The sequence below is a fragment of the Eptesicus fuscus genome, chromosome 22, assembly GCF_027574615.1.
Source record: "Eptesicus fuscus isolate TK198812 chromosome 22, DD_ASM_mEF_20220401, whole genome shotgun sequence".
Classification (NCBI taxonomy): Eukaryota; Metazoa; Chordata; class Mammalia; order Chiroptera; family Vespertilionidae; genus Eptesicus; species Eptesicus fuscus.
Window position 1 is genome coordinate 3526107 of NC_072494.1, and position 21530 is coordinate 3547636.

The window sequence follows — 21530 nt, forward strand, 5'->3', positions numbered from 1 at the left end:
CATTTTTTTTACACTTAGTCGCTGAACGTGGCTGTGATCTTTATTTTAATATGCATAGTACAGAGTATATGCACATATTTCAATAGCCAAGTCTTTGTGTGCATTGCACACATGTCCTTATGGAAAACATTAAAAAGTCGTTTCTATGGACAAGTGTTTATTGAGCACATACGTGCCAGGAACTGTGCTATGCACTCGACATTCTTTAACGAACAGGGAACAGTCTCTGCCTAGAAGTAGCTTACTGTCTAGGGGTGTTTCACAGGCAAATAAATAATCACCTAGGGTAGAGAGTGTGTGTCTTTACACGGACGGACAGACCGTGTCAGCTGAGCTGGGTGGGAACTTAGCCCGTCTTGAGGAGGGCGCCCAGACCCCCCAGAAGATGCCTTGCCTACACCGAGTTCTGTGAAGATCCTTAGAATTAGAGTCACCAATAGCAGGTGGATGTAGGCTTGAGAACAGGGGTCGTTTATCGTGGGAATAAACTTCGGGGGGGGGGGAAGGATATGTATATTTAAGGATGCTGAAGTGATAAGAGGTTATTTCGCTTGTGAGGACCTTCCTAAGCATTTCATAATATACAATTTTATTTATGTGTAAATACACAGCCTAAAATGATACACCGTGCATTTCCCAAGGCTGGTAAGGAAGCCAGGGTGTCGTGCCAGAGGGAGGGGAGCCGGGAGCAGCTCTGAAAGTCTAAATCTCCCTCAAGGGAAGTCCCCTAGCGCTGCCTGGTCCTTCTCACTTCCACCCTGAGCTCTGGTCCTTTGTGTGACTATATCTTCCCTCCCAGATCACAAGCCTTGGGGTGGGGGAAGGTGTGTGTGTGAGTGTGTGTGTGTGTGTAGGTTACAATCTACATCTATTGTTTTTTTTTTTTGTTTTTTTTTTCCTGGTCTGCCTGCCCATTCTGGAGAATTATATGCAGCATAGAGATTTGAATAAGCAGGCGATTGCATATTAGATACTGTGTTTCATTTTTTTAATGCATTTTTATTGATTTCAGAGAGGAAGGAAGAGGGAGAGAGAGATAGAAACATCAATGATGAGAGAGCATCATGGGCCGGCTGCCTCCTGCACACCCCACACTGGGATTCGAGCCCGCAACCCAGGCATGTGCCCTGACCAGGAATTGAACCCTGACCTCCTGGTTCATAGGTCGATGCTCAACCACTGAGCCACGCGGGCCAGGCAGATATTTCATATTTTTAAAGGAAGAAAAACTTTTATGAAATACAGGGTGTCCCCCCCAAAAAACATGCGCACACTTTAACAGCTGATAGCTCAATTCTGAATAAGCACGGCCTTCATAGTTATTCCAAGTGTGGTTATACATGTTTGGGGGGGCACCCTATATATTTTCAGATGAAACTATTGTTTTTGCTTTAACTTCCCCAAGTCCCAGGAGTAGATATTTGAAAGCTACTCTTTTAATTTACTTTCTGCTTCTCTATCCCTTAATGCCAAGCTCTACCTAATTCCAAAGGAGGAAGCACCCCTCAGCAGCCCCCGCCAGCGGCCATGTGGTCCCCAGCTCCCTGGTTACAGTCTCCCCGCCCGGCCCGGCTCGGTCTTGGGCACGTCCCGGCACCTGCTATCTCGGCGCAGGGAGCTCCTGTCCACGGAGAAGCCCTCTAAATCTCTGGAAATGCTCTCTTTATCTGCCAGACCCGGGCATGCCCACAAATGAAAACCCGCAAATGACCACATACATCACAAAGCAATACCTGGACGGGCAGCTGGGTGAAAATTGGCGTTTAAACAAGTTTCTAACGGGCGTCCTGCTGACCCCCTGTATTTCGCCATCAGTATGCAACGCTGACCGACCTGGAGACGTGATGTGGGCATGTTTTCCTTGTAAACATTTGAGGGTGCAAAATAAAAGCCACCGTCCCTTTAAATGTGAGGTTTCTGGCCTTTTAAAGACTTTTAAATATGTTTTAGACTATGTTTCTACTTAATTGGAATTTTCAAACCTAAAAGCTTTGGAGGAAAAGACCCTAAAAAGCCTTGTAAAAACGAAGCCAATTCTAGATGCAGCCGAGGGGCGGGCGCTCGGAGGGGGTGCCTGCGGGCTGTCATTCCCCATCACGTGGCAGCACCGCTCAGCACCCTGTTAGGTCCCCGTCCCCGTCCCTGTCCCCGTCCCCGGAGCTTCCTTTCCTACCTTCCCTCCGATGGCAAAGGCTCAGGTAAAAGCTAGGAAGCGAACGGGAGACTTGATCTAAACACTCGCAGGGACTGGCCCGAGGGGGGTCACGATTCAGCCCCATTCCTCCCACTGCAACCGCGTGTAATAAACATGATGCCGTGGGGTTCGCAGGAAATTCCCCAAAGCCGTCCGTCCATGAATCCCAGTGGCTCTGGAATGCAGAGCGGGTCCCTTTCCCGTGGGAGGCGCCTCAGAACCGGCCGCTTAGGGCCTGGCTGTGCTCCCGCTGCGGGCCTGCCCGCTCCCCCGCATCCAGGCGCATCCCTCCCCCCCTCTGGCCTGACAGCCCTGGAGGCAGAGGCAGGGTGTGCCCGGGTCAGCAGCCTCAGGGCCCAGCACCGCGCCGGGCAGCGAGAGGTCGGAGATGTCAAACGCATGAATGAACGAAGAGTAGGATGTCATGATTTTATTTCCATCTTATCATGGAACACCCATTTATTTTATTTTTTTTTTAGCACCGAACCTTGACTACAGGGTGTGGTGCAACGCACATAAAATGAACGTGGTGCTTTTTAAAATTTAATGTAACGTATTGCCTCTCCCAGTTATAGGGTATCCACAAATGTGAATTCTGGATTCATGGTTTTCACCAATATAGTCACTTCAACATCACATTGAGGAGATTTAGCTTTGCCAGTGTTCTACAGCTAATCTACGCCTCTGGATGGTTGTTTAACAGAGGAATTGAATGGCTAAGAGCCATAATAATAATTCCTTTTTATGCATTGTTATTTTATGCAACAAATACCTGTGTGCTGCCCAGAAAGTATATAAATAAAATATCTCTATTTATTTTTTTTATCATAACAAGGTCACACACATCTGTTACAGAAAATGCTGAGAGGTAAAAAAGGAAAGAAGGAAAAAATTCACTTACATTCTCATGGGAAAAAGATACTGGCCAGCGAGTCAATTTGCCTTTCACTCTTATCCACATAAAATTTTATACAGTTTAAGTCTTAAGACACTTCTCTACGCTACAAAGCAAATATTTTCTCATCATCTTCATTCATTCTTCAACAAATATTCTCCCCCACCTACTATGTGCCAGGTCCTCGTTAGGGCACTTAAGATACGTCAGTGAACAAAATGAGCCATGTGGTTTGTTTTTTTACCTCACCTTCTCTTCAGCTTGGAGCCCAGGTGTCCAACTCTTCAAATGAGTACCTCCAGGAAAATCTCAGACACGTTCTCTCGGGCAACCCAACTTCTTCTAGTTCTTTCCGCTCAATTCCCCTTCGTGCAAACGTGCATGTGCAAACATGCACACACACGTGCAAACATGCATGCACAGGCGCACACGCACAGTAATATACAGTAATGCATATTTTTTTCATATCACTGTTCGACTTGACTTGGGCCACTTCCAATGATCGACATACTCTGGTCCATTTATCTCCTGAGGCCTTTCCTGTCTCTCCTCCTCTCTACTTCTCCAAACAGAATGTTCGCCCCAGCGAGCAAGAGCCTGTGTAGTTGAGCTTTCTCGGGGTGGGGTCAGGGGTCATGAGAGCAGGGAGGAAGGAACAAAGAATGCAAAAGTTAGAAGAAAAAAAAAAAGTACACTCCTGCCCACAGTGAGTGAGCGTGCTCACTTCGTCACATCCTTGACCTCCCTGACATTTTTATTCTAAAAATTGTGGCTAATGGAGTCCATGATATCCATGCTCTCATGTCGTTGCCACAGTTCCATCTTCTTACGTTTGCAGGCCTGTGGAGTGCCACCCACACCCAGTGGCGGTCTGAGGTTTTCTTCCAGATGTGCACACATATTTTTATTTTATTCCGTCCAGTCAGTGAGAGGCTAGGCTTGCTGCGTGTTCTTCTAAAAATAGGTTGTATTACTGGTGGAACTGCTGTCTTCCAATTGTGCTGTAAGTCATATCATTGAGCTAATGCCCGGGATACATTTGTAGTTTATTTTTTTTCTTAAAGTAGAAGTATTATGTAATATGAATCTGGTAGAATTCACAGACTTCCTTTTCTCCCAAGAAGAAAACATTTATTACTTTTTAATATCACCTTGCTTATTGCTTTTTGATGCATTTGTCTTAGGGGGGGCGGGGGGGAGAGTCTTTTATAGTCATTACTCACGGGGACAGATGAGTTTGGAAGTAGGCTTTTATAGCCTACTTGAACTTAATGGATTCCAGCACGCAGAGTGAAATAGAGTTCGCACTGCGGCGTTTACACTGGCATTAAGTCGGGAGCGCACCGGGCTCTCCCGATGGCTGTGCTTGCCAACATAAAGGATGATCTCCGAGTCTGTCTGGCCCGTTACTGATCGCGCCTAGATACAAATGCAGCTCCTCTCACTAATACAATCTCCCGGTGTGGACATGGGTGTCTCGTGTCAAACTGATAAGGAGGGCTCTGAAGTCCCTTCGGACAGCCCTTAGTTTCCATTCAGACCTGGCGGGTGTGGGGTCGGGCTGCCTACCGCTCCGCTTTCTGACGCACACTCTTCTTTTGCTGGAATTTGAGTCAAGTGACTGCCTGATTGTCAACTATCTCCCCGTGACCCCCCCTTCTTCTCCAAACATCAATTAAAAATAAAATGAGTGAATGCAGAATGAGTGAGTGAATAAAGGAATACAAAAAGGTAACGCTGAGGGACAGTAGCTACACACATCCGTTTCATAGTTGGAATAAGCAAAACGCGCATGTAGTGCCAGACAGCAGAGCGTGCGACTCTCGGGGGCGGGAACTAGGACCAGAAGGGGACACAGAGGTGCTCTTGCTGTGCTGGTCACATGTTATTATTTACTTATTTATTTATCCGTTTATTATTATTTTTTTTACCCTCACCCGAGGATATTGTCCCATTGATTTCTAGAGGGAGTGGTAGAGAGAGGGAAAGATAGTGCTGTGGAGGAACCTGCAGCCAAGGTACATGCCCGTGACCAGACTTGAACCCAGGACCCTTCGGTCCGCAGGCCGACGCTCTATCCGCTGAGCCACACCGGCCAGGGCACCTTTCATGTTTTTATTGGAACCGAATTTGCAGGGCTGTTTCCCTGATGTGATAACCACCCCCCGGAGCCTGGGTCACTTTGCAGTCGGCATGGTGAACTTCACCAGGTGTCACTGACACGTTATTTACACATAGAGCGTGAATGAACTTCTGAGCCAGAGTAACGTGTAACCAGCTGGGAGCATGTTGGAGGACTGGCAGTGAAGGTGCCCCCGGAAGGCCGGAGAGGAGGGGATGAGCTACTAAACAGAAGGAGTCAAGGCCAAAGAGACGCCAGTGCCTCCACCAGGGCATTGGGAGCTCAAGTCTGATCAGAAAACAGGCGGCCTGCAAACACCCCACGCCCTTCTTCAGGGGGATTTCCCCAGGAAAGGTGGTAGGTTTTGTTTATTATCTTTTTATTTTCGCTGTTTGGAGATAGACACACCAGAGACGTGGGCTTTCACACTCCCCCACAGTGTGTCAGACCTCGCCTGACACGGATGCGAGTCAGACCCCAGCCTGCGTCCTTGCCCATCAGCCCGGCGATGGGTCAGGATCTGGGGGCTGAAGCAGAGCGTCTGGGCCCCGTTTCCCACCCGCCTCACGAGGTGAGCGAGAGGCTCAGAAAGAGACCGGCCCACGGGGTGCTCGGCCCACCGAGTGGACTCCTCATTAGCATCTCCCTCAATCTTTCCCAAACTGGGGCGATCCAGATGTGTAGTCCCCTAGTCATGATTGCTCCCCACTGAAGTTCCTCTTATTTCCTCTCTTCCTGATGGATTCCCATAATTCCCAGGTGCATAGATTTGTATTTAAAAAGAACAGTTTCCTCCCAGATCAATTTAATACGCACTATTTATATCAGCAAAATAAGGACTCTTTTCACCAATCACTTCTGAGTTTTTTGTGTTTTTTTTTTTAATTTCTTTATTGATTAAGGTATCACATAATTGTCCTCATCCCCCTTTGTGTTTTTTTTAATTTCTTTATTGATTAAGGTATCACATAATTGTCCTCATCCCCCTATTCCCATCCCACACCCCTCCCCACGTATGCCCCCACCCCCCTGTTGTCCATGACCACTGGTTAGGCTTATATGCATACAAGTCCTTTGGTTGATCTCTCCCCTTTCCCCTACCCTCCCCTGCCTTCCCTCTGAGGTTTGACAGTCTGATCGATGCTTCTCTGTCACCGATGTTCTTCAGCTTATGTTTTTCATTATTTCCCTTAGATGCGTGAGATCATGTGATACAAGAAATACACTTATAAGAACCGCAAATGAGACAAGCCATAATGGTTATTTGCTGAGAGGCAAATGAATCAGTCTTAGTGAGTTTCTTTCTGGGCCAACAGTTCTTTTGAGTCCCAATTTCAATGTCGAACCTTTCCTTATGTGTACATGTCAGCAATGATATTTCAGTTCTGGTTGGTGGACAAATGGTAGTGATGCAGGTCCGACCATCTCTGGTTTGGTCTTGGGCATCCTTCAGCGGCGCACAGCTGCTGTCTGCTAGTCTGGCAAGGCGTTGTCAGCGGCTTCCATCTCTGGACTGTTTCTCTTCTGTCTTCATGGCTGGAGCAGTCCTGTCAATTCCTCTCTATTGCAGGAATCCACATGGTCTTGGAGTTATTTTCTGAAAATATACAAATATATTCTCGACCAAAAGTTAGTAAAGGAATATTTTCTATAAATTTGACTTGGGGGTCCAAATCCTGGGATGAACTAAGAAATGGAAGAGGTGTAATTCTTACTCGCTCTTAACCAATGAGCACGTGGCATTTGGCTTCGGTATCTCCCCACCGGGCTGCAGTTCTTCTCACTCTAACAGCTGAGATGGAAAGGAATAGACGGGGTTGCTATTTCAATGAGCATTTCCTATGGAGCAGGTGTGATCCTCAAATACATTCATCGTGTAAAGTCTTCTTACATGTGGTTAAATCGAGTAACCACACACTCTTTCAAAATTCATGTGTTAACAAGAGCAACATTATTTTTCATGCAATTTCTTATTTCCCTGATAGAAGCGTTTCTTTCACCAACTCTCATCCCACCCCGAATGCTAACACTGGCCACGGGCAGGCGGGAGGCAGGCGGAGATGCTTTCACACACGTACGGGTGTTTGCCCTTTGCTGGCCCGGCCCCTCCGCGTCTACTTCCTTGTTACTCCGAGGATGGATGATTTCCCCGCAATGGCCATCGCCTCTCTCAAATAATGCGCTTTCACTTGGGTAGGAACCATTCTTCCCCAAGATTCACTAGCCCCGTAGTGAGTTCTCCTGGAAGTTTTAATGAGGTTTGACCTTCTCTTTTATGAGCTGCCAGGGGCGGTTCAATAACAGGTGAGCTTCACCCCCGGGCCAACTGTATTTCAGCGGCGGTTGAAGTGATCTCCGTATGTCAGGCCGTTAAATCTCTAAAAAGCCCTGTGATCTTTCCTAATGAAAGCCCGTGCATCCAGCCAAGAGGGTTCTCCCTTCCCCTTTTTATGGACTGCTCTGCCTCTTTGTTCTGGACAGCTCGGATGAAATACCGAAATAGACTGGGCCCCCTGCCCCACACTCGTGCGTGGCCATCAAACATGGAAATACAGAACTTGTCAACATAAAATACTCCCGTCTTGAGCTTTGCAACCTTTCCCAGGAACTTGGAAATTTAGTGCTTCCAAATGGACCTCGGGGGGATTGTTAGGCTGTGAGTTCAGTGCTTGGAAATATATTCACAGTTGGCAGTGTTCTTGAGGTCTCATTCTAATTTGTTTCTTCAGCATCCACCACCGGTCAGAGGACTTTTATTAGATGTTAGCAGACATATAGTTTTATCCAAACCCCTTTTTCTAAATCTGACTCATTTCAGACTTCCTACCGCCCTCAGAAACCTACTTAACTAATGTCACCAGCACTTCGAGGAAGCTTGTCTTAGTCGGTTGCATTTTATATTGACATTCATGGTGCTATTGTGCTCACTTATTTGATATTTATGAAAAACGAACTATGTGTGTACTATGTAATCAGTTGGATAATTGGAAAAAGGAACTCTAAATTTACCTTGGAATGAGCACACTTTCTGTGCTGTTAAATTGTCTTTCTATTTTCTAATTGCACCATTCCTGGAATGTGTATAATATTATGTTATACTAGAGGCCCAGTGCATGAAATTTGTTCATGGATAGGGTCCCTAGGCTTGGCCGGCGATCAGGGCCGACCTGTGGGGGACCGGGGGCGGGGGTGATGAGAGGGCCCCCACTGGCACCCACCTTGGCCCACCTGGGGCCTGCGGGCTGGGGGCAGCTCCTGCATTGAGCGTCTGCCCCCTGGTGGTCAGTGCGCATCATAGCGACTGGTCATTCCACCAGTCATTCTGCCATTCAGTTGATTTGCATATTAGGCTTTTATTATATAGGATATTTGATAAGGACTTCAATCCCTAGAAGCAATTCTATGACTATCAATTGATCCTCTGGCTTTTTAAGTTACCATTCTGTGTATCAGGATAGCTTAAAATCATTCATATTTTGAAAAGTCACATTTGGTTTCTAGATGGCATATCTCCTCGCCGTGTCCCAGGTTAGCCCTTCATCATCTTACAGCTCAAGCACTGGAGGCTCAGCGCCTTCGGCTGCTCGAGTCCCAGGAACTCCATGGAAGGGCTGCAAGGCAGCTTACGTCTGTGGACGCATCATGTAACTTACCTTGACCCTAAAGGGATGGAGAAAAGACATATCATTTCATATGATAAAAACATACAAGTAGAATTTAATGTAATTCTACTTATGTAATAAAAAATATACATTCTACTTATTTCATATAATTCTACTTATATAAGTAGGTTTCACATAACTCTACTTATATGAAAACTAGGTAAATTATCCCTATAAATCAGTACCTGTATGTATGTGCCAAATTACAACTGAGAATATGAATTGTTTACATACATCAATTAATAGTGAAATTGATGTAGATATAATCTTAGATATTTTTTTAACTTTTTAAAAAATTTCAAACAGACTGATGGTTGCTAGAGGGGAGGGGGTTAGGGGGTTGAGTGAAAAGGGTGAAGGGATTGAGAAATACACATTGGCAGTTACAGAATAGTCACAGGGATGTAAATTACAGCGTAGGGGGTACAGTCAATAGTATTGTAATAAGTATAATTTTATGTCTTTAAAAAGAAATATCGCTTATTCTAACAGTGAGATAAAGTGAGTTTAAATGTGTTCTTTCAAGGACAATCTTTCCATGTTTATGGGAGAGTTTTAAGCATGTGTGCGGCACACTATGTTACAGTTGGGCCACTAGTGTATTGATCCATACACATAGAGAGACGATGTGTTTTGGAAGTAAATATTTTCAATGTTTTTGTATTCATAAAAGCCTAACCAAACATGCTCCCCTCCTTTGGAGAGAGTCGAACTGAGAATTCATGAACTGCCTTTGTCAGCCAAGGTCTCTATATATCTCTTCCCTCTCTAATTGCAGACAAAAGGTTATGGGTTGTATTTTTCACACTGAAAATCAATAATGATCAAAGTAACTAATAACCAGGAAGTTTGGAAATATGTAGCTACTGCTTGAAAGGAAATATTTTCAACTTGCCTACACATCTTAATACTCCCAAATGTGTTGAAAATCTGTGTGCATGACCCTAGAACATAAACTTGCTTATACATCCTATATGATAAGAGAGGAATATGCTAATTATCTGTTATGCCCTGAGGCATAACAACCAACCACATAATGACCACCGATCACGGAACTGCAGGAGGGTGGGGCAGCAGGCGGAGAGCTACAGGAGGGCGGCAGCGACCTACTGGTGCATGGATTCGTGCACAGGGCTGCTAGTTTACACCTAAAGCACTAGAGGACGACCTTACAAAAGTGTAACTGACTTCCAGGAAGCCCGGAAGGGCTGTTGGCCAAGGCACCAAAACCTAGGCGTGTCTGGGCGAGAGAGAGGGCAAGGGGTTGGGAACATATGTTGTAAGAACACGAGTCGGACACTCATCTTATGAAAATAGACCAATGTGTGAAAATGTAGGCAAATAATCAATGGGATCTAGATTCCAGTACTGGCTCCACAACTAATTCAGTCGCTGGCTCCACACGGTTGAGACTTGAAGTATGTATTCCATGGTCCCAGAGCTCAGTTTCCGGACACCATCGGTGGGAAATGAAGAAGCGTCCTTTAACTTAGGCCTAAACTCCTAGCAATAATATTGTCAGGTTCTGTGAAACAAACATCTGCTCTTACTACATAGTCTCTGGAACTTTCTACAGGTTATGTGGAGACTTGTTGACAGTTTTGTGTTAACTTGTCTGAGCAAATTCATAATGATGGTGACAACTTAAGGGTTTGGTTAGACACGTTTCAACCAAACACTGTGAGGACATTTTAGCTCTTTTCTCCTAGTTTTATAAGACAGGACGATACCACCAAATCTTCATACCATGAAGTTTTTGTTCAATAAAAAAGTGTTGGCTATTTCTGTAAAAAAGCCTCCTCATGTTTTATGATCTCCAGTATGCCTATCGCTCTCCAGCTTCCAGACCCAAGACCGCTTGTCTCAGGGGTAGCAGAGGGAAGCCACAGAGGAGACCCAGAGTATCGTTTATCCGAATTCATGACCTCCCTCCCGCCTCCGCCCTCACTGCATTCCTTCCAGCCTTCTTCTTTCTGTCTCCTCACGATCTCCCAGGAGCAGAGACAGCATCGCTTGGCTGCCTAAACTGCTGAAAAGAAATGCTAATTCTTAAATATAAATGAGCTGGGATATTTTTAAAAACCTCATAAGGGATTCAACTCCTTAAGGTTTTCATTCTCAATTAAGATGGTTTTTACACTAGCCAATCTCATCTTCAAAACATATTTGTAACAGATGGATAGTTATTTTTTTTTATTATGTGGTGATTCCATTTCCCTATAGAAAGTCAATGTCCACTGAGGCCAGATCCAATTTTAATTGGTTATGTAGGTAATAAATTATTTATTAATGAGGAATAACACAGCTTCCAACAAAGCACACTGATAACATATTCCTTCTGGGATTCCAGTGTTTTATTTTTTTTCATGGATGGATTCTGAGCTAAGGAATGCAAGGCTTTGAAAAATTCAGTGCAAACAGAATAAAAGTGAGGATGACTAGGCATAACTCCACTTCTTTGTGGAAGACAGGCCTGGAGCAAAGAACTGTGGTCCTGAGTCCTAGAGCTCGAAGGGTGCAGGGGGGTGGGGGTGGGGGTGGAGAACAGGCTGGGTGGAGGACACCTCACTGTGGGTTGTTATCTCACTGAATCTCAAAGCCCAGTATTACACAATGCTCTTCTTTTTTTTAAAAAAAATATGTTTTTATTTTATTTATTTTTAAATAATTCTTTATTGTTAAAAGTATTACATAAGTCCCCTTTCTCCTCCCCACCCGCCCCCAACTCCCCCTCCCCCACTGCCCCAGGCCTTCAGCACCCTATTGTCTGGGTCCCTGGGTTATACATATATGCATACAAGGTCTTTGGTTCATTACCTCCCACCCACCCACCCTCTCCCACCTTCCCTCTGAAATTCCTCACTCTGTTCCATGCTTCCACGTCTCTGGATCCACTCTGTTCATCAGTTTATTTTGTTATTTAGATTCCACATAGGAGTGCAATCATGTGATGCTTGTCTTTCTCTGACTGACTTATTTCACTGAGCATCATACTCTCCAGGTCCCTCCATGCTGTTGCAAAGGGTAAGAGATTTGTCTTTATTGGTTTTAGAGAAAGAAAGTAATTTTAGAGAAAGAAAGCAAGGGAGAGGGAGAGGGAAACATCGATTGGCTGCCTCCTGTACGCCCCCTACTGGGGATCTAATTGAGCCTGCAACCTGAGCATGTGTCCTGATTTGGAATGGAACTTTGACCTCTTGATGCAAGGGATGATGCTCAAGCAACTGAGCCACACTGGCCAGAGCCAAGGGCTCTTTAGGAGGAAATGCAGAAAAAAAGACATCTCCCCCGAAAAAGAAATAGAAAGATCCAAGTCAAATTGGCATCCCAGAGGATAATATTTTAGGACAGTCTTATTTTGGCTACATTTGAAATAATCAATGCGAACCAGCAGGGGGCGATGTGGCTGGGATGGGACTGTGAAGGGCCTAAGCCGGCGCACTAGGACATCTGGACTTGCTCCAGACCTCTGAAAGCTCTTCCATGTCCTTAAGCTGTGGCGCTGAATAACTTAATCTCTGCTTTAGAAATAAAACTCTGACAGCGAGGAAGACGGGCTCCTTAAAGAAGCACATAGAGAGGAGACTGGCCACCTGCAAAGTGGTGACAGTGATGCCGAGCGAGAGGCAGTGACAGCCGCGGGCTGATGAGAAGAAGGATCCGGGAGGCGTTTTACACTCTGTTGTTAGGGAACTGATTTGACTCAGGGCTGGGGAAGTTGGGGATTTTATAATTTAATATTGTCTCAACTTTTTGTTGTTGTTGATCTTGGCTATGATGGATGTTTGCCTAGGATCAAAACATGGAAGGGAAAGCCAGAACTCTAGTCGAGATTTTCTCAGCTGATTTCCATCGTGAAGACTTAAAATGGGCTATTTAAGCTAGCAAATAATTTTTAAAATAATTTGTATTGTCTTCAGAGAGAGAGAAAGGGAGAGGAGACGTAGAAACATCAATGAGAATCATCCATTGGCTGCCTCCTACACGCCCCCTCCTTGGATTGAGCCTACAACTGAGGCATATGCCCTGACCAGGAATCAAACCATGACCTCTTGGTTCATGGGCTGACGCTTATCCACGGAGCAACACCAGCTGGGCGCAAGCAAATAATCTCATTTTGATCATAGAACGGTAGCTGTGGCTTAAATTCACTAATGGCTAATGATTTCTCTCTGTTTCCCAATAAAAAGCTGTCATTACAGGCATGCGGTAAGACGATAGCTAGGCTTTTGTGTTTTAGTTTGGTGAGTCCAGGTACATTACGACTTGTGTTCTTTATTTCTAAGGACCGAGGTACATCAGGAGCCTTTGCCAGACCCCATTAGGCATTATGGGAGAGGAAAGAACAGCGCTCATGTCTTTACAAAGAATGTTCCCTTTGATTTTTAAAGACGGCCGAGTGTGTTTCAAGTGTCCCTGTCCATTAACGGACTCTCTGAGTCTCTGGGATGGTTCAGACTTTGTTTACGTTTTCTAGCTAAGGGCCATGCTTTGTGCTCAGCTTCTTTTCACTAATGTCCCCAAAAGAAAAGGGGAGGGTGGGAGAAAATTAGAAAAGAGGGAATGCAGGACGCTGGGAAGAAGGAACCCACGGGGGTGAAGAGCTAGGTGGGCTTGTAATTTGGACAAATCAGCATCAGTGTTGATCAATGTGCAGTACCATCCAAGGCCCATAAAGACATATTAAAAATATAATTTCATTGACACGTGATATGGTTGATTCTGCCCCTATTAGTGTTTTTCTTTTTCTTCCTCTCTTACCCCCCGCCTCTCCCCTTCCCACCCCCCTTATCCTGTTCTGAAGTGTGGAAACCACAGGCTAAGACATCGGCCATCCGCCGAGAATGCAAATACATTTCTTCTCATTGGTACCAATCTGGGCCTGAAAGCCAGTGCGGCTGGTTTCCCTTCCGCCCAGCATTTTGACATTTGAGCCTTTCCCTGCATCTCACGTGGTACACGCTGGCCAGGCCACTTGCAACAATAGAAGATTCGGGAGGAATTGTCAGCCAGCAGAACACGACGCGTTTGTGCAATTTAAAAAAATTCAGTATCTCTTTAAAAAATACCAGCTGGATTAATGTTCATCAGTCATCTTTGCTGAAGACTGATGTTTGCTTCACACAAGAAAAGTCATTAAAACTGACAAATTAATTGCCCAGAACTTGAATTCATATTGTGCCCCAGCTGGCATGATACACACAGCATTTTCAATCACTTTCTTAAGGAAACATCTGCGTGGTGGTGAGTGTTGCTAACTGAGGGTGTTGATTTAGGAGAGGGCCGTCCAGCCAGCCACCGTGCGCTACTGGCAGGGTGGGGAGGGCGATCCGCAACACGGCGGACCCAGCACTCAGTGCGGGAGCCGATGAATTTGCATCACTGGCTCCCGAAACACAATTAGTTGGTGCGTGTTTTCCTGGCAGCAATTAGCGGCAGGCAGGCGTTTTAATGAAATAAAGTTGTGATTCCCACAGGGGCTATTTATAATAAACGTTACACAACAATGTGAGCTTCCAACTGTGTACGTTAAGAATTGATTAATAACGAAGCTATTAAGCCACATATTAGGTTACATATTGTGCCAATGTAAGGGATACTGCTAATTAAGTCATCATAATCACTCGCATGTGCCACATCTAATTAACTTTTTACATCTCTCTAAGTGTTTGCTTCAGGACCCGCAGCGTCTCATTGGCCATTTCCTGCGATATTGTTTCCCAATAAAGGAGGTTGCTGTGGAAACACTTGGAGGGTTCAATCAGAGAAAGTGGCTTTTCACGACTATTACTTTGGGCCGCACCAAGTCTATTCTTGAGGGAACGAATTAGCATGAGGACAGGGTGTAGGGTTTTCAAATGCTTCTATGCAAATTAAGTTGGGAAAATAGCTTTAAAACTTCTGAAGAAGTTGAACACTACAGTCTCAATGCCCAAGAGGACTGCAGTCTGTTGACCTGTTGGCATGTGTGTGAGCGAAGAGCGCGCCCTCTGATCTGGGAAGAATCCTAGAGGTTCTTGATCTTGGTCGGAAGGGAAGGCTCAATGGGCTTTTCTTCAGTGTCTGTCTCAGAGAAAATGGTACCTTCAAACTAGTTCCACCTTTACAGGTAAATTTTAGCATCTGTCCCCATTCAAGCTCATTTAAAGTATTATTCCATCACCGACCAGTAGCTTCTATAATTGATGTTGAACCGTCTCAAAAGTTCGTGGTACTAGTTCTTTAGCTTAGTTGTTGGATAGTATTTTACAATGAGTAACATAATCTAGCACACTCTTCACCAGGAACCGGAAGATGGGATTTCATCGTTGACACTATCAAATCAATTACAAGAAAAAACTAATTTTGTTGTTGTTGATGGTGTTTCTTCTCATCACTGTCCTTCTGCATGGAGTCGCCTGGAATTTTACTACCAATTTACCAACAGTTCTGTTCTAATCACTACACAAGGCATTGAATATACACTGTGTTCAAAGTACTGTGCAATGTCTTAACACAGGTTATTATGACTAATGCTTACCCCAGTAAAACAGGTCTTACCCTCCTCGTTTTGCAGACGAGAAAACAGGGAATGAGATGTTGAATAACTTTTCCAGTTCAAAGACTAGCAGATGGCAAAGCCAGGGCACCATCGCAGACCTTCTAGCACTAAAGGGAACCTTAGCAGCCATGTCAAACGTCACCTCACCAGTTCATCCATTGCTTCGGTTCTTAAAGGACCTGCCGCCATTGATTTCCTATTTATTGACAATAGTGAAGATTCTACTAAAGCCACAGCTTTTCATGAGAATTGTTTTGTTTGTTTGTTTTTAACACATTCAGACCCTTGGAAAGGGCTCAACTATGTAGACTTTAATTGTAAAACAGCGCTCAGATCCCCTGGGGGAGATGGTCAAGGCAAAAAGAACACAGAGGAAGAAAACTGAAGCAAAGTATATTTTATCTCTTGTACAGTGGGATATTTCCCACATTATCTGATGAGTTTCTGCATTTCTTTACCATAATAAGGCAATTTGCATTAAATCATACCATTTGTGCCAAAAATATAGTCACAGACAAAAGTAGTGAGAAATAAATATCTGAAAGTGTAGCTTGCTATTTATACTTTTGTATTTTATTTGCATGTGATTTTCAACAAGAAAATTAATATTTATCATTTTATTTTTACCTCTATATGGAAAACATTCAATGATCCTCAAGTCATATTCATTTTAGCATAAAATGAATATTAAAATATGGCTTTTAAATAATGTCTTCAAGATTGGAAGTATTCACTTCTTCATGTTGAAAGTATAACAGGAAAAATGTTCATTAACATATTGCCATTGCCTATGCAGACTTATTTTTTAAATTTCATTTCATACATAGAAAATGTGCAAGAAGTCAAGAGAAATCTGGGCCAGTCATGAGCATCAGAACTTCCCTGTGTACTGAAATGTTTAGAATGTCAGCGGTAATGAGCCAAAGTCAAAGTAATTAAGTACAAATGGAGGAAATCACAGAACTGCTCATTACTGGTGTGCTACTTCCCACCCAGAGATCATATCCTTAGATCTGCTTTAAATTTTCTATTTATATGTAGTTTATGAAATTGTGGTTTCTGATTGCTCGATTTCCATGAGATACATATTCAGATGCATAATTATTACATTTAAGAAAAACTCTGCAAACTATATAAAAATGCAAGAGCACTTTTAACTAGGTTCTGGTACTAATTCCAACGTGAATATGGCGGTTCCCCACGCCAAGGAGCAATTCTCGCCCGGTGGGTGTCCCATCATGCAACTCAGTTCTACCGGGGAATAGCATCGGATTCCCCAGGTGAAGGGTCCAAGGTTCCCCCTCCTTCAGAAACCAGCTGCAAGGCCAAGTTGTTACCTGTACTTCTGGCCAACGGGCTACAGATGGGAGGTCCCAGGACCTACCCCTTTGGGCTGCACACACCTGTCACAAGGCCAGGCTGTTCCCTGGACTGTCAATCAGAGGTTCTCAAACCCCGGCCTCAGGTTCCACTAACTCGCTAGAGCAGTTCACACAGCTCAGAGAGCGAGTTTGCCCACCAGATCCCTGGCTGATTAGGAAAGGGCGATGTAAGCTACCCGCTCGCTCTTCGGTTGGGTAGGAGAGAGAGAAGCCACCTGCTCTTAGAGGTCTTGGCTGGGGGAGATGAGATCTTGTGATTTATCAGCTGGCTGCTAATTGCTGGGCTGTTTGTTTAACTGTTTGTCTCAGTTTCCCCAATCCACTGGCCATGGAATGTTCTTAGCTTCTTCCTAACCTGCCTCAGCATGATGTACGATTTCATAGACCTAGTATGAAAAACAGAACGTAAAGTATGTCATTAATCAGTTTTCATATTGATCACATATTGAAATGACAGAGTCTTGGCCAAGTCATTAAACATATGTTACATTTAATGTAATCTTACTGGTTCTTTTTGCTTATTGTAATTTGACTACTAAGAATGGAAAAGTCTGCATGTAGCTTACATTGCATTTAGTATATTGAATAGCACTGGGTTGGAATGTTTGAAATCTGTGTAGTTACGGTCAGGTGAGTTTCAAAGAATAATGGAGAATTAGTAGAAGACATGTTAAATGAAATGTCTTCTAAATAACCTCCACCGTGTGAAGTCTACCTTAAGGTTAGACCTAGGGCAGCGGTCGGCAAACTCATTAGTCAACAGAGCCAAATATCAACAGTACAACTATTGAAATTTCTTCTGAGAGCCAAATTTTTTAAACTTAAACTTCTTCTAACGCCACTTCTTCAAAATAGACTCGCCCAGGCCGTGGTATTTTTGTGGAAGAGCCACACTCAAGGGGCCAAAGAGCCGCACGTGGCTCGCGAGCCGCAGTTTGCCGACCACGGACCTAGGGGACCTATCCTAGAGAGCTATTTGTGATGAGATAAAAGTGACGGGAAACGTGCCTGTCACTCGCAGAGTTCAAACAGGGCCACCGTTCCAGGCTGTGGCATCCCTCCCTGTGCAGAAACGCGGCTTCCGTTTGCGGGAATCCAAAACTTATTTGGGAAACTAAGCCTCTAAGATGGATACTAAGTCCCCTTTACAGCCCAGTTATCTTGATAAATTGATCCTAGGATTCATTAATATTCTACCTCTAAAGGATTCTGGGAAATAAGATACGGGTGAGGGACAGATGAACAGCGGCTCTGTTATCTTCACTTCCCACACTTTCCTTATTTCAGCCGATATTCCCATATCTGTTTATGTATGTGGTTAGTATATGTGGTTGCAATGAGAATCTAATAGCATTTCCTGTTTCTAGTTTTCAAGCCCTAGGTAAGCACCGTATATTTTTATATCCAGACTTAAGAGAGAGATGGCATATTGTGTTGTCTTTCTTACTGTGGCAGACTGGAATTCGTCATATGAATTCATGGGGAGGACCCTCGATGGCAGTTTTTAATATGCAGTCTTCCATGTACTTTGCCTTCTTATTTAAAAATACACAGATAACTCATAAAAACAAAATCCTACATGCTACAGAATTCTAAAATGACTTCTTAAAGCACGTACTGCATTTGATCCGCCTGGGCACCGTACTGTATGCCATCGAGCAAAATGTGCATTAATATCTCTCCGGAGACTGTCAGCTGTGCGTCACTCGGTACTGTTCTCTTGCTAAAGGCGTGATTGTTATAGAATGACTGTTGACAAACACGCTATGAATTAAGAGTTTTAGAAAATAACGATTGTCCAGTTTTAACTACGGAAGGGTCGCCCATGCCTGTTTGAAGTTACAGGACCCCTGTCTTGTCCTAGGCAAGTAGATGGAAGAAGAAATAGCATCAGACACTTGGAGGGAAAGAAACTAGTGACCTTCCCCACCCAGGGCGGGTCCTAGCTGGCGATTGTGCAGTGAGCAAAGGTGTGTTATTTTAATAGTCAAGCCTCTTTTGACCCCGACAGTGGGCCTGCAGCGAAGGGAGGGTCCCACTCTGGTTGCCCTTGACAACCTGCTGGGAAAGAATTCAACCATCAGGCCCCTTGGCCCCCCTGGGGTGGACTCAGTCCCCGCTGGAGGGCGGCACACCTGCATTGTTTGAATTTCCCGGGGTCGGATGTAAATAAGTAATAATGGAGGGCGTTGGCCAACAGTAGGATGCAGACTCTCCTGATGGTGCCTCCATCCGGGCCTTCCTCAGCTGCAAGGGAGGCCGCCCCTGCCTCTCCCGGGGACCCGAAGCCGGAGTTAACGCATCCTTACTATTTTTCTGTTCATAGTTTAGCACCAGCTGCTGTGGCCTGGGGACGGGAGCCCCCTCAGGGAGTGTGGGCCCAACACCTAAAACTTCGCTGACCATTTCCTGCACCCTCAAATACGAACTCCCCGAAAACATCCAATGCCCTTGATGGCGCAGGACTGCTCCCCCCTGTATTTTTAGCTCTCATGCTCATTTACTCCGCCAATCAGCCCCTGATTCACTCCCCTATTTACCAAGCGCATCTATTAATATTTATTAATGGTATACAGCGATGGTTGTAAAGAACCTGCCATTATGTATGTAAATGAATGTCTGCAGCCTGATCCCTCTTCTTCAGTGTTGTTTAGGGTAGAAAAGGTTAACTTACTGAGAAAACTAGGAATGCCTGACTCCCCGAGGACCCACTGATAGTAACCCTGAAGTCCCAATGAATGTAACTTCTATGCTAATGAGCTGTGATACAAGAAGAAGAGCCCAGGAAATGCCAGTGTACCTAATTTATAAAGATTTTACAATATTGCCACTTAGAATGCATTCCAGTCCAAACAGCTTTGAAGAATGGAAGTTCAAGTTGACTCAGACGTGACCCTGGGGAGTCATTAATAACCCAGGACACTCCATCTTAGAGTGACCTGCTCCGATAACCGGTGCCCACGCTTCCAGTAAGTCAGGCCACTCGTTCTACTGTGTGACGACGGGTGAATCCTCAGGCCAGGAGCCTTGGAGGGAACCCGGAAAAAGATGAGACTGCGGACCCGAAGCTGATGATCTAGTCTCAGCTCTTCCACTCCCTGGACCCGATTGCTGGGGTTCTCAACCAGAGACTGCGTCGGGATAAATCATTTAAAACTCTGAGTTTAACTAAGAATTTTTGACAATTGTAGGATATTATTTCTAATTATTAAAGAGAGTGACATAGGTTTCGATCCAACCGATGAACTTGAAACTAGTAGTAATACTCTTGTGGAATCTAGCTACAGAAAAGAATGCTGACTGTAATGTGATGCTGACTCCATGCTAAGCCATTTCAAATGGGCTTCTGCTGTTTCCCCACCTGGTGTTTCCTGCACCCAAAGAAAACACGTGTCACTTCCTTGTAATTGCTCCTTCTTCTCCAGGCCACTAAGTTCTCAGGAGATGTTACGTGATTCTGAGGAAGTATGGATTGAATTAGAGTTGTCACCTAGTAAGAATCAAAGTTACCTCCTGTGGCTCTCTTTGAGAATAATATTTTGTCATATATATAATGCTACATATATGTGTGTATGTGTGTGTATATATATGTACATATATATACACACACTAGTGTGTATACATATGTATACACACATTATTTGATCAAGATAAAATATCGTAAATTGATATTTCCCTCTATGTTCTCAACACCACCTTCGTTATTAATCATTGACCTCTATGCTGTGTGCTCTTCTGGATATATGCCCTACATTCTGATTGACCATAAAGAACTCAATTGTATTCTTTTCTTAAAATGCATGTGTGTTTGTGTGTGTGCACTGTTGGTGGGAATGCAGATTGGTGCAGCCACTGTGGAAAGCAGTGTGGCGTTACCTCAAAAAATCAAAATTGGAATTGCCTTATGGCCCAGCAATCCCACTTCTGGGAACATATCCTAAGAAAAATTTTAAAAGGTTTAAAAGCATGATACAAGTTAGCATCATTTATGTATGACCACGTCATTATTCTGATCACAAAATTAATATCTAGCTAAACCCATATGCAGAAAACTATGAGGCGTGATGTGTTTTTGAAGTTATAGAGAAATTGAAATAATATTCCTACCACGCTCCCCTCACTGTCATGGAGGGATTGTCCTGGAGAGCTAGTTGTATAAAAAGTGAAGGGATTTACTTGAATGCACGACCATTGCTAGCTTTCCAAAATGTTTCCAGACATTCTCTTGCCATATGTAGGTAACGTATTTTAAGACATAAAGAGTGAAATATGTGGCTAATAGATTATGAATAGAATTTGAATAGAGGAACAAAGTAGATACCCTTGGCATTTATACCAATGGATAGATTGTTATGGCCTGACTTGGAAATTATTAAATCAATTTAAAATTCAGACAGTGTTTCCAGAGGCAGGAGAAATCCATGGGGAATTTGGGGGAAATCTGCAATAAATTCTGCTTAGACTAGAGAGATTTAATTAGAGATTTTTTATCTTAAACCTGATGGCGTGTTGCCAGTTAGTCATTAGGTTTTATCCCTGCTTGGCAGCCTTCCTAAAGAGAAATGCCACGGTTCCCTGTAAGGTTGACATTCTAAATCTAGAACATTAAAGTGAACAGCAAAGATTAGAAGCACAATTTTCACATTTTTACAACTTTGGAAATTTCTCTGAGTAGTTAACAAGCTGGTATTGAGAATACTATTCTTTAGTCCCTTGTTTTTTTGTTTTGTTTTG